Below are 10,921 nucleotides of genomic sequence, written 5' to 3'. Positions count from 1 at the left end.
AGCTGCACACTGCTTATTTTAATTAGGCCTATTTCAGCGTGGCAAGATGAGCAGCTACGGGCTAACGTAGTGTGTGCAGCCTAGCGGTTGTTTAGGACGGCTAACGGAGATTAATGCTCGGGCGGAGGGGCAGAGGTTGATGAATAGGGTGGTGGCTACACGCAGGGCACGAACCCAACCCAGGGGAGAGCCATCCAACGGGAGTTCCAGCGTTGGCCGTCGTCTGCATGGTGGTCTACATGGTGGTAGTAGCCTAGTGGCTAACGCACTCGGCTACGAACCAGAAGACCCAGGTTCAAATCCCACTTACTACCATTGTGTCCCTGAGCAAGACACTTAACCCTGAGTTGCTCCAGAGGGGGACTGTCCCTGTAACTACTGATTGTAAATCGCTCTGGATAAGGGCGTCTGATAAATGCTGTAAATGTAAATGCAGTCCGCAGTCCGCAGACAGCGTCAGGACCTGGCAAGGGTTCACTCTGAGAATTAACAGCTGCAGAGAGTGAAAGAGCGAGGAGGGCCAGCGTCAGCACCACACCACGCTCCCGGGCACCACTCTCCCCCGAACCCGCACTGGGCCCCTTCCTCAAAGCCAGCTTTCTTTTGCAGAGATAATCCAATAACCAAAAAAAAAAAGAGAAATGGACAAAGTGTACAGTTTGTACGGCAACATGCAATTTCGCCACAACATCCATCTGTCAGCACACTCGCCCCATTATCCACTGAATCACGGCCACGACACAAAGGAGCGAGCAAGGCACGCCACATGTCCTTAATTCCGCAGCCGAGTGCCCGCTTCCCATTCCATGTCAATTTGAAGTGCATTAAAGTTTAAATTCTGCTAACTCAATTGTGGCTCGCCGCAACGATTAAGCGCCGCACATCCCTCCCAGTGCCTCACATGCATATTGAGTTATGTGTCACTCCCGCCAGACATTCGGAGACTTGATACAGACATGACATGCCCCTCAACACTATGGCACATCCTAACCAAATATACCAAGCCAATCAGAGAGCAAGACGGATGACTTTGCAGCTACATTTCTGACTAAAAAATGATTAGAAGTGGCTTAACTGGCAATAGGATGACAATATAATGGTGGATGTAACCATTCATTTAACCATTCAGTGTGGATTATTGTTGTTTTTTTGTTATATTTTTCCCCCCTCACGTCACCATTCTTTCATTTCAGGTCCAAAATACAGTTTGGTGACATTTGCAACTTTGGTGAGCATTTGCAAGAAATATATTGGAAGCCAAGGGAATAACACACCTGTAACAGTACAAATATTCTTCTCTCAAGGGGAAGTATTGACTCAAGTCTTTCTTTACTCAAGTTAAAGTGAAGGAGTTTGGAGTAAAAGTATGAGTAAGAGTAGGCCTGCAAAGGACAAAGCAAACTTTTTGTAAAAAAAGATGCAAGCAAGCACTGTATTAAAAACACACTTATCTGATGTTACCTGGCATGAAAGAGGCGTGGCACAAGAATGGCACAAGAATGAACAGTTTCTAATTTATTAACACCAGTAGATTACTATTGCAGTTATATGTAAATATTGTATGTAGAAATGGTACCAATGTTTTTTTTACAGAAAAACCCAAAATAAAAGAAAGGAGAAAGGGATAAAGGAAGTTGAGTTGAAAAGCCAGGAGCCAAGCTGAAGAGAGGCAGCCTGGGCCTGGAAAACAGGGAGAGAAAGCAGGACTCAGAAAATTGGGGGAGAACCCCCAGCTCCCGATGGAGGAGGAAGTGAAGACCTCAGCCCACAAGAGAAAATTCTTTAATACATTTGACTCCCATAAAGTTCCCACGGACCAATCAGGATTTGTCCTTTGCTGTCTCTGCCTTGTCTTTCTCGTCATGACACCTCAAGCCATTTGCTGTCTTTCGACACCTAGTGTTTGGGGGATGTCGCATCTTGACAAAGATTCAGGTAGGGGAATTTCACGAAAGACAAAAGGACAAAAGTCCATGGACCTGGGATTTCCCATCTTACACTTTTTTGGGAAAAATTTTAATGGACCATGGCTCAGATTAAAAAATTGCAAACTTAAAAAATTTCTAACTTAATTTAATGATAAAAAGACCCAGTCAAATGAACTGTAGTAGTACCTAGTGGTAGTAGCCTAGTGGGTAACACACTCGCCAACGAACCAGAAGACCCAGGTTCAAATCCCACTTACTACCTTTGTGTCCCTGAGCAAGACACTTAACCTTAAGTTGCTCCAGGGAGACTGTCCCTGTAACTACTGATTGTAAATCACTCTGGATTATGGCGTCTGATAAATGCTGTTAATGTAATGTAAAACCTTAATGAGTAGAAAGTAGAGATCTTAAAATGATTAAGTAAAGTAAAGTAAAAAGAAAAGGATATCCAACTAAATGTAATGTATTTTTGGAAAAGTATTTCCTTTAACAGCTTTCAAGATATTTTCACAAAACTAACTGCAAAATATTCTTTGTGGAATAAATGGAATATATTTTAGTCCACTCATTCACTGCATGATCAACCACTACTCCCACCTACAGCCTTCAGGCCATATCATTCAACAATAACCTTAACCGCTTGACCGCATACCAGTGTTGTACAAGAACTCCGCATTTCCTCCAGGAAATGGACACTGTCCAGTATTTCAAGAGACTTGTCGACAGGACTCATGCGTTAGGAAAAAAGCCACGTTTTGACCACAGTTTTACTTAAAATGCCGCAGAGCGTCAAATTAGTCTGGAGCGCTGGGATGGGGGGGTGGATCGGCACATTTAAGGCCCATTAGGGGAGCAGGGACCTCGTCACGGTGGCAGATGTTCGGTACACCCTGTCCAATTCCCGACCTATCGCTGCCCTCCTTACCAAGTTAAAAGTCTCCCACTCTGACACGGCACACAAAAACCAGCGCCAAACAAAGGGAAGCGAGATGAATTAATACCACTGTGTCCCAGCGGTATTAGCTGAGGATTGTTTTTGTTCTGGTTGAAACTATTTCTCACTTTTTTTTTTCTTCTCTCTCTCTATCTCTCTCTCTCTCTCGCTCCCACATGTATTGTCTAGCTGTGATCACATGTCAGAGCCGTACAAGTGGGATGTGGGGCCTGGTGCCCGGCAGCCTTCTCTGAAGCAGACGGCTTGTTTGCGTGTACTTAACAGCTCGTCACAGCTGTTCCCTCTGATTGTAACAGGAGAAGACCTCATCCATCAAAAAAAAAAGGCATTCCCTCTTTTCCCCGCCTTTTCCGCCTCCCCTCCGCACCATTTTGGTTCAAGTGCCTCTATTGGAAAGTGTCAACAAACAGGCCCAGGGTCACAGCAGCGGTTTGGTCAGGTGAATCGCTGTCTCGCTTCTCAAGGGTTTGGTGTGCATAGGGCACAGTGAACATTTCAAGGGTCTCCTTTCTACACACGGACGGTTCTAACACAAAAGCAAATGACATTTTTTATGAACCCAAATAATCTTTAGTGATTACATTGAATTGTACAACAGGTTAATTTTAACAAACTGTAAAACAGTAACTGAATTGTGAATCTTTAAAATATCTTTTTACCCTGCAAAACTTTACTTAGAATAAAAACAATCAAACTCTAAACTCTAATTACAACAATCATTAGATTGGTGTTTTCAGCAGCTTCTCCTGGTGCACTATAAAAGAACATTTAAAGAGTAGATTAGCTACTCTACTCTATATAGTATAACAAAGTATAGGCTTTATACAGGCTATACTCAGGCTATACTCAGTTTCTCATCAAAATTATTTAATTTTAGATATATATAGTCTGTAAATGATCAGTGCAGACAGGTCCATATATTGTCTAAAACATCTTCCAATGTTTTACTCTTGTTATGAAAAAAAAAATTACTGAGAAAAAATGTAGATTTATATGTAGAGGCCTTTGAGCAGAGAACATTGGGACCTTTTACGAACAAAATATGTTAATTGCAATTTGAGATGAAATCTAATTGATTTAAAACCAACTCTGCAGGCAGCTGAACATGCTGAAATAAACATTATATCTTAAAAGAGCAAAACCAGAATGTAAAAACAGATTCCACAAACCAGTGCTTTTCCGGGGACTATGAATATCCGACTGTCAATGGAATGAAAGAGCCCTTGTGTCTCTCAGGAAGGAAGAAGGACAGTGGCTGGGCCGGTGGACGTTCTCCACTCTGCTTGCAGTAGAGGCCGAAATGTAAATCATGTGGCTCGAGCGGCCGCCGCACAGCCTCGAACCGCCAGCTTACCACGGCCATAGGTTAATGACTGCAAACTGTCACGCCATTTCTGAACACACTGCTCTGCTATTATTCACAAGACTAACATCGTAACCCTTATGCCTTAGATTAACCCAGCGGTCTCCGGGAGAAGCAGGACTTTCTAGAAGGAAGTGGGAAAGACTCTCCCTGACTCCGACTCTGCTTTAACTCAGAGTACAGGTTGTAAAGGTTTGACTTTGATTTCAGATACATGACAATAAATTAAAAGGTGTTACTTTGCTGTGCACTGACAAAAGCAACTTTCTGCGAAAATGACTGAAGCTAATGGAACCAGATGGTCTTCTTGAGTTTCATAAGTGAAAAGACGTAATGTGCTTCAAGTTGTAAACTTAAACCTAAATAGAATGGTTGCATTTGTACATCACAGACATGCAGCAGCAATGGATGAGTGTGCCCTTTTTGTCCAGTGATGTTGGGTCCAAGATGGTGTACCTGTCAGTGAAAATGGAACAGTAATGACCTAATAATTACCCATCAGCACATTTATGAATGAATCATAACTGGACACTTGCAACTGTGACTAAGTGGCTGGTGTGGAAAAGGTTGAGCAGAAGAGCTGTTGTGATTCATTGGGTGCTTATGTCCAGATTAATCAGATATATTTGTATTAATACCTTATTGTTTTTAATGTGGACAATATCAGATTTCAATATACATGACTCACCATTCTGAATTGGCCTGCATGCCCACAAAGTCATCATAGTGCATGGGCACATCACTGTACTGATGCAGCACATCAATCTTCAGTATGGAGGTGATGGAATGTATTCATGTCCTTTTTTTTCCTTCCACTGGCTTATATGTGTTCCTCCATGTTTGTCAGAGATATGGAGATTTCTGTATTTTCTGTTTATAGAAATTTGTGACAAACATCAAGTGAAACTGATGTAAAAGTCACATAGATTCTCATTTACCCGTTCAGACAGAGGTTGCATTACAAAAAAACGGATCTGTATATGATTTGTGACCACATAATGACCATCAGAACTGATCAAATCGGATTCCATGCAACATCTGATTTGGATCTCATTTGTCCTGCAGGGCCCACACAAAGCAGTGGTGGACTAAGTACACAACCTTACACTTGAGTTGGAGTAGAGCTACCCAAGGAAAAAGTTTACTCCTGTAAAAGTACTCCATTTAAATTTGTGACTTCAGTGAAAGTACAAAAGTATTTGCCTTCAAATGAACTTAATATCAAAAGCAAAAGTAAAAGTGATTATAGCTCTAATGTCTAATTTTAATTATTTACTGGTTAATTCAATTCATTTTAGGTGAAAGGAATTTGTCACCTAGGACAACTGTTTTTAATGGAATGATATTAATTACTCTGTCACTGATAACTATTAATATGATCACATATTTACATTTACATTTATCAGAAGCCCTTATACAGAACAACCTACAATCAGTAGTGACGGGGACAGTCACCCTGGAGACACTTGCTCAGGGACTGTGGCTTCAGACCACCTTTATGTTTTTGTCACAGGCAGTCTTTGGTAGCTCAGCCTATGAAAATTGTACAGGTACAATAACAGTGAAATGTACATTTTGTTTTTCATCTACTACTGTATTTACAATATAATTGTTTTGGGTGATCATTATATCATATAATGAATCGTATAATATAAGCAACATTTATTACATGATATATGCAGTCTACGCATTTAAAAACAGACTGCAAATACAATCACCTAAATCTACTTTGACCTGTTAATGCAGTAAATGGAAAATACACACCTTGCTGAAACTCCAGAATCAGTGTGTTTCACACAGCGACATGAAAAATACGGACAGATTTTTGAAAACTAAGTGAATAGAAGTGAAAATATAGACATCCTTTTTATGGAACAGAGGATGAGATTAAAGAAATTGTTTGTGACACCGGACATGTTTCAGTGCCGCTGAGCACCGACTCACATGGGAGTAGTGTTAATAATGTAGCTGGGTACAAGCAGAACTCCACTCCAATTCCCATTTTATAGCATCTTACTGTTCATGATAATAGATTTTCCAGCAGGAAAGTTAAAATCACGCTGATCACTTTAATCACTTTTTATCACTTTTACTGAAAGCACTTTTATTGCTGAAAAACATACCATATTAATAAAATACACTGAAATAACTTTAGCCTGCAACTGCCATTTTAGGTAGCGGTGTATTCCCAACCTGTCCAGGTAACTTTGTTGAGAAACTAACCATCAGAAATTACTAGCAGAATTTAACTCTTATGTCTACGCGTTTCCATAGATTAGATGGTGGGTTCTTGTAACACAAAATCGTATGGGGCTTAGGGCAGGCACAAAAAGCATTTGAAAGTGAAAGTGTCAATCTTTTCGACAACTTTGAAATACGGCCATGGATGTTCTGGCAAGCTGGAGTCTGGTGTGTCCATGCCGGCATTAACTGCAATTCGATTGGTGCACTTACAGCATGCATCTTAGTTTTGATCTTTTGTATATATGTGTGTGTGTGTGTGTGTGTGTGTGTGTGTGAGTATTTTGAGGTCCAATCGTCCCAGGACTAAAGATATCATGACACATATGGACACCATGTAATGAAAACGAAGACTGTACACAAATTGTTGGTGTGACTAGACACATGTGCTGTCAATTTCCAAAAAAGAAAAAAAACCTCATACACACACACACACACACACACACACAGACATGCATTCGCAGCAGTCATCTCTTCTGGGAGCAAACTAATTGCAGCATATCAGAAATAGCGCTGAGAAGCTGAAAGTGCTCCCAGAGTGAAACCCCCGCTGTTTCTAGTTTTCCGATTTTACGCCTGTTGTGACAACAGTGCAAACACGTAGCAAAAATGTCACATGTTCTCCTCTCTGGAGATTCTAAAGTCAACTCAGCTGTGAAATCTTAAGGATCCTGAAATGTGGGATTGTGTCTTTGTGAGTGTGTGTAATAATAGATGCATTTGCAATGGCTGCCAACAATCCACCTTCATTCCACATGGCATTAACACACAATCAATATTTTTATTTCCTCCACAACCCCCTCACCTTGCTGCAGCAGGCCAGACATGGATATAGGGAGAGTGACATCTGCACATGTCACCCCACACAAACACTTTAACACATCAGGGGCTGTTTTGTTCATGTCAATGGACCATGTGACCTCTCAGAGGAGGCGGGCGGCCAGATGTGGAACTGGGATCAGTGGTTAATCTGGAGCATCATCAGGAATCAGACTCCAGTAGGTCTGGGTGGATCATCAGTCATTTTTTTCCCAGTTGATTTAGTAAAATCAAGACATTTTGTTTTGGTTCATTTTTGTTATTTGGGAAAAAAAATATTTGCTGTCATGTACATACATGATGATTTGTAAAAGTGAGACACTGATATGTAATTTATGACATAGGAAATATTACTATTTTTGCTAAATATTATTGACAAAGTTAGAAGTAATGATTTAGCTAAGCCCACATTTGTTGATGCAAAAGATTATAAACTAGTGTGAAGAAGGCCAATTTTAATTAATCCTTAAACTGAAAAGGAATATTTTAATGTGACAGGCTTGAATTATAAAAAATATTTAGCTGGATCTGAAAACTCATAGTTGTGGATCTATTAACAGTCATTTCCAGCTACCCTAGTCAGTTACAACATGAACAATGTCTAAACAGAAATTTTAGCAAATGTTTAATTAAAAAAAAAAACTAATGTTTTCTATTAAAAATGAAAACCTGTGAACAGCAGTCTAAGAATGTAAAAAAAAGCCCAAAACATTTATCCAGGGAAACTATGTCCTTATTCTCTTTTCCTAAATAAATATTACTGATAATATTAGATAATAATATTAAGTAAAATAAACTTTTTTTTTTGTTTGTTTCCCCCAGCAGTAGGCAAAAAAGAAGTGGAGCTACCCGAAACCACACCATCTCTCTCCTTCACCACTTAACAAGAGGAGGGTAAGGGAAGGGGCAAGAGAAAGAAAGAGAAAATGATGGGGGGGGACTGAAAACACATCAGCACAGCTTTGTGGGTGACAGCACAAGAACCTTTAGGGAGTCAGAGTGTTAGCGCCAAAGTTCCCTGTCAGCCCATTAAAGATGTGAAGCTGGCATCCAGGCCTATTGGAACCATATGTGCAAAAGAATTCCTCTTCTGGTAAGACATTCCAAATACTGTCCCAGAGCCAGAGACTCTGGTGTTAGTCTAATTTAAGCAGCATGTTGAAGAGAGCACCGCAGGCTTTGATCATATGGAGATCGTTTGGTACAAATTGAACTAACCCAAGCCCCGTTTCTGGTGGATCACAACCGTGGATTTGTTGAATTAAACGCTTCGTTGAATGCAGTCTGCACATGAAAAGAAAGTTGCTCTGAGGAATCTGATAGCGGGTTTTTCACCTCGCCGGCAGGTCCGCCGCTTTTATTACTTTTAAAATTAATCCACGCCCGAGCCGCGGCGCTTTAACAAGACGTTGGCCAAGACTTGGATCATGTTCTGAGGGCAACACAAGCAGGAATCACCTGGCTGTGTAATGCGCAACATATTGTGTGGAGACCCCAAATGGTATAAATGAGCCATTCAGTCTGTTCTCCAGGTCCCCCTCTGTCCCGCTCAAGAGCAAGAGTCAGATTGAAGTGGAAAAGCCCATTTCCTTGAATATCATTAAATAAAGAAAAAAAAAACTTCACACGGAAAGTTCATAAATCAAACCTTTTAGAAAGTCCAACTAATGGCTAGTCACTAGACACCTAAATATCTTCTCCTACTGAACATTATTTACTCTTGCTACTTTCATAGCTACTGTGGGCTGCACGGTTATGAGACTAAAATGTTAATTTCAGGACAACATGTGTGCACCAATATAATATTTTCTTTACCCTATTTTTGATTGTAATCAACTCCTGGTCCATGACCATCAAAACGAGCTGACATGAATTTTAATTTCCAAATATTTTACTATTGATTAATAACACTATGATAAACATCTCTGGACTGTTGTGATGCTATATAATAACGTTATGACGTTTTTGTGACTCACAATTAGGCCTGAGTATAATAACATCACAATGGTCCAGAGACCTGGTGATGATTACAATCAAAAATTTAATTCAAATTAAATTTTTATTTTTCATGTACACAGTCATACACGATATAAAATGCAGTGAAATGCTTGTTTGGTGTAACATTGCATATAATTGGCATATGACCATATGCTGCTTATATTAAGTAATAAAAAATATCTAATTAAATAATCACTGTGTTGAATTAGCATATTGTCTGTTACACACAATATATTAAAGCCCTATTGGATTATATCCACACTGTTCCTAATTACTCAAAATCCTTTATTAATGTCATCTAATTTGGAATTGCATGTTAGATCGCTATTATACTGCAGTTTTGTCCCCTGTAAACTACAACAGACAGGGCAAAAGCATTTATTTGTGGAGCAGAGGTGTCAAAAGCCAATGTCTCTGTGCTGATATTGGTTACACTCTTCCTACAGCAAATAATGCCATGCTGTTGAGGAAACATTCTTTTCTGCTTTCCCCTTCCACACATAGTCAGTGTTAATATAATAGAAATTCTGCTTTCTGCCATGCGACTTTGCATGGATTAATTTCTTCTGATTGCTGCATTTGAATCATGCATGCAGTGTGCATGCATTCAATTCATATGGAAGAAACACTCCTGTGTCGTGGTGACAATGCTAATCCACACACAATGCCAAAAGAACAGAATCCTAATGAACTGCCAGCTAAAGTTAACATATCGTAAAATGGGAATTAATTTATTATGTGTTATTGTACAATGCGTTGCTTAGTTGGACATTTTGAGATTCACTTGGGTGAGATTCATTTAGGATATGGAGGCTGCTGAGCTTGTTCGCTTTCCTTTAAAAACACGTTGTAAACACGTAAATAAATGATCTTGGTAGACCTATCATTTATACATAATTTTCATACTTTTGCAAAATGAATCATCAACACGTCCTAACCTCTTTATCCTAGGAGTGCTCTGTGCCAACACAACATTCCTTTAAATAATGGAGCGCATCCAGACTGTTATAAATTCATGTCAGACATTCCAGCTACACATATTTGACTGTATCACTTCCAAAGTATCAGAACTTCTCCATCACAACTTTTCTCCCCTCTGACAACGATTTTGAATTCCCATCCCTTTCAAACATCAATAAATCCACCCCGGAACTCTTGGGATTTTCTGATTAGTGCTGCACCAGCCAGTATAACGTCTGTTTGTGCTGGGAGGCAACATCCACTCGTAAGCGTTTTGTTCAAACTTGTCACCCACCCCCTCCCCTCTTCACTTCTATAATCACTACTGGAAAACATTCCGGGGTAAATAAGTGACACTGTGTAATGTAAGGAGTTGGATTCTCTCCCCGGGTCTGGTTTGTGTTAGCGAAGGGTCAGAGATGACACACTTTTGCCTTTTTCTCTGTCCTTGGTTCTCCATGCCTCATCCCAGAGAGAGGAATCAGAGAGTCTGATAGATAGGTGGAGAAAGAGACAGAGAGAGAGAGAGAGATTACGTGCAGCTTTCCCAATGGCATCAGGTACAAAGTGATGGAGCCCGGAACGCTGGGAAAAGCCAGCGCTCAGACATAAACAGTCCCAGTCACTGTACGGATACACCAGCTAATGCAGAGCAAA

At 40.2% G+C, this 10,921-nt stretch overlaps 1 long non-coding RNA gene across 1 annotated transcript; it reads left to right on the top strand.

The window, feature by feature from the left end:
* Positions 1-4,127: 4,127 nt before the first annotated feature.
* On the top strand, positions 4,128-7,375 carry LOC114765524 (uncharacterized). The gene is made up of 3 exons (XR_003742670.1): positions 4,128-4,248; positions 4,336-4,429; positions 7,306-7,375. It is a non-coding gene; the product is annotated as an uncharacterized LOC114765524 (long non-coding RNA).
* Positions 7,376-10,921: the final 3,546 nt, after the last annotated feature.

Source organism: Denticeps clupeoides, chromosome 16, assembly GCF_900700375.1.
Source record: "Denticeps clupeoides chromosome 16, fDenClu1.1, whole genome shotgun sequence".
NCBI lineage: Eukaryota > Metazoa > Chordata > Actinopteri > Clupeiformes > Denticipitidae > Denticeps > Denticeps clupeoides.
Note: the sequence above shows the minus strand (reverse complement) of the source record. Positions and strands in the feature narration are given on the sequence as shown.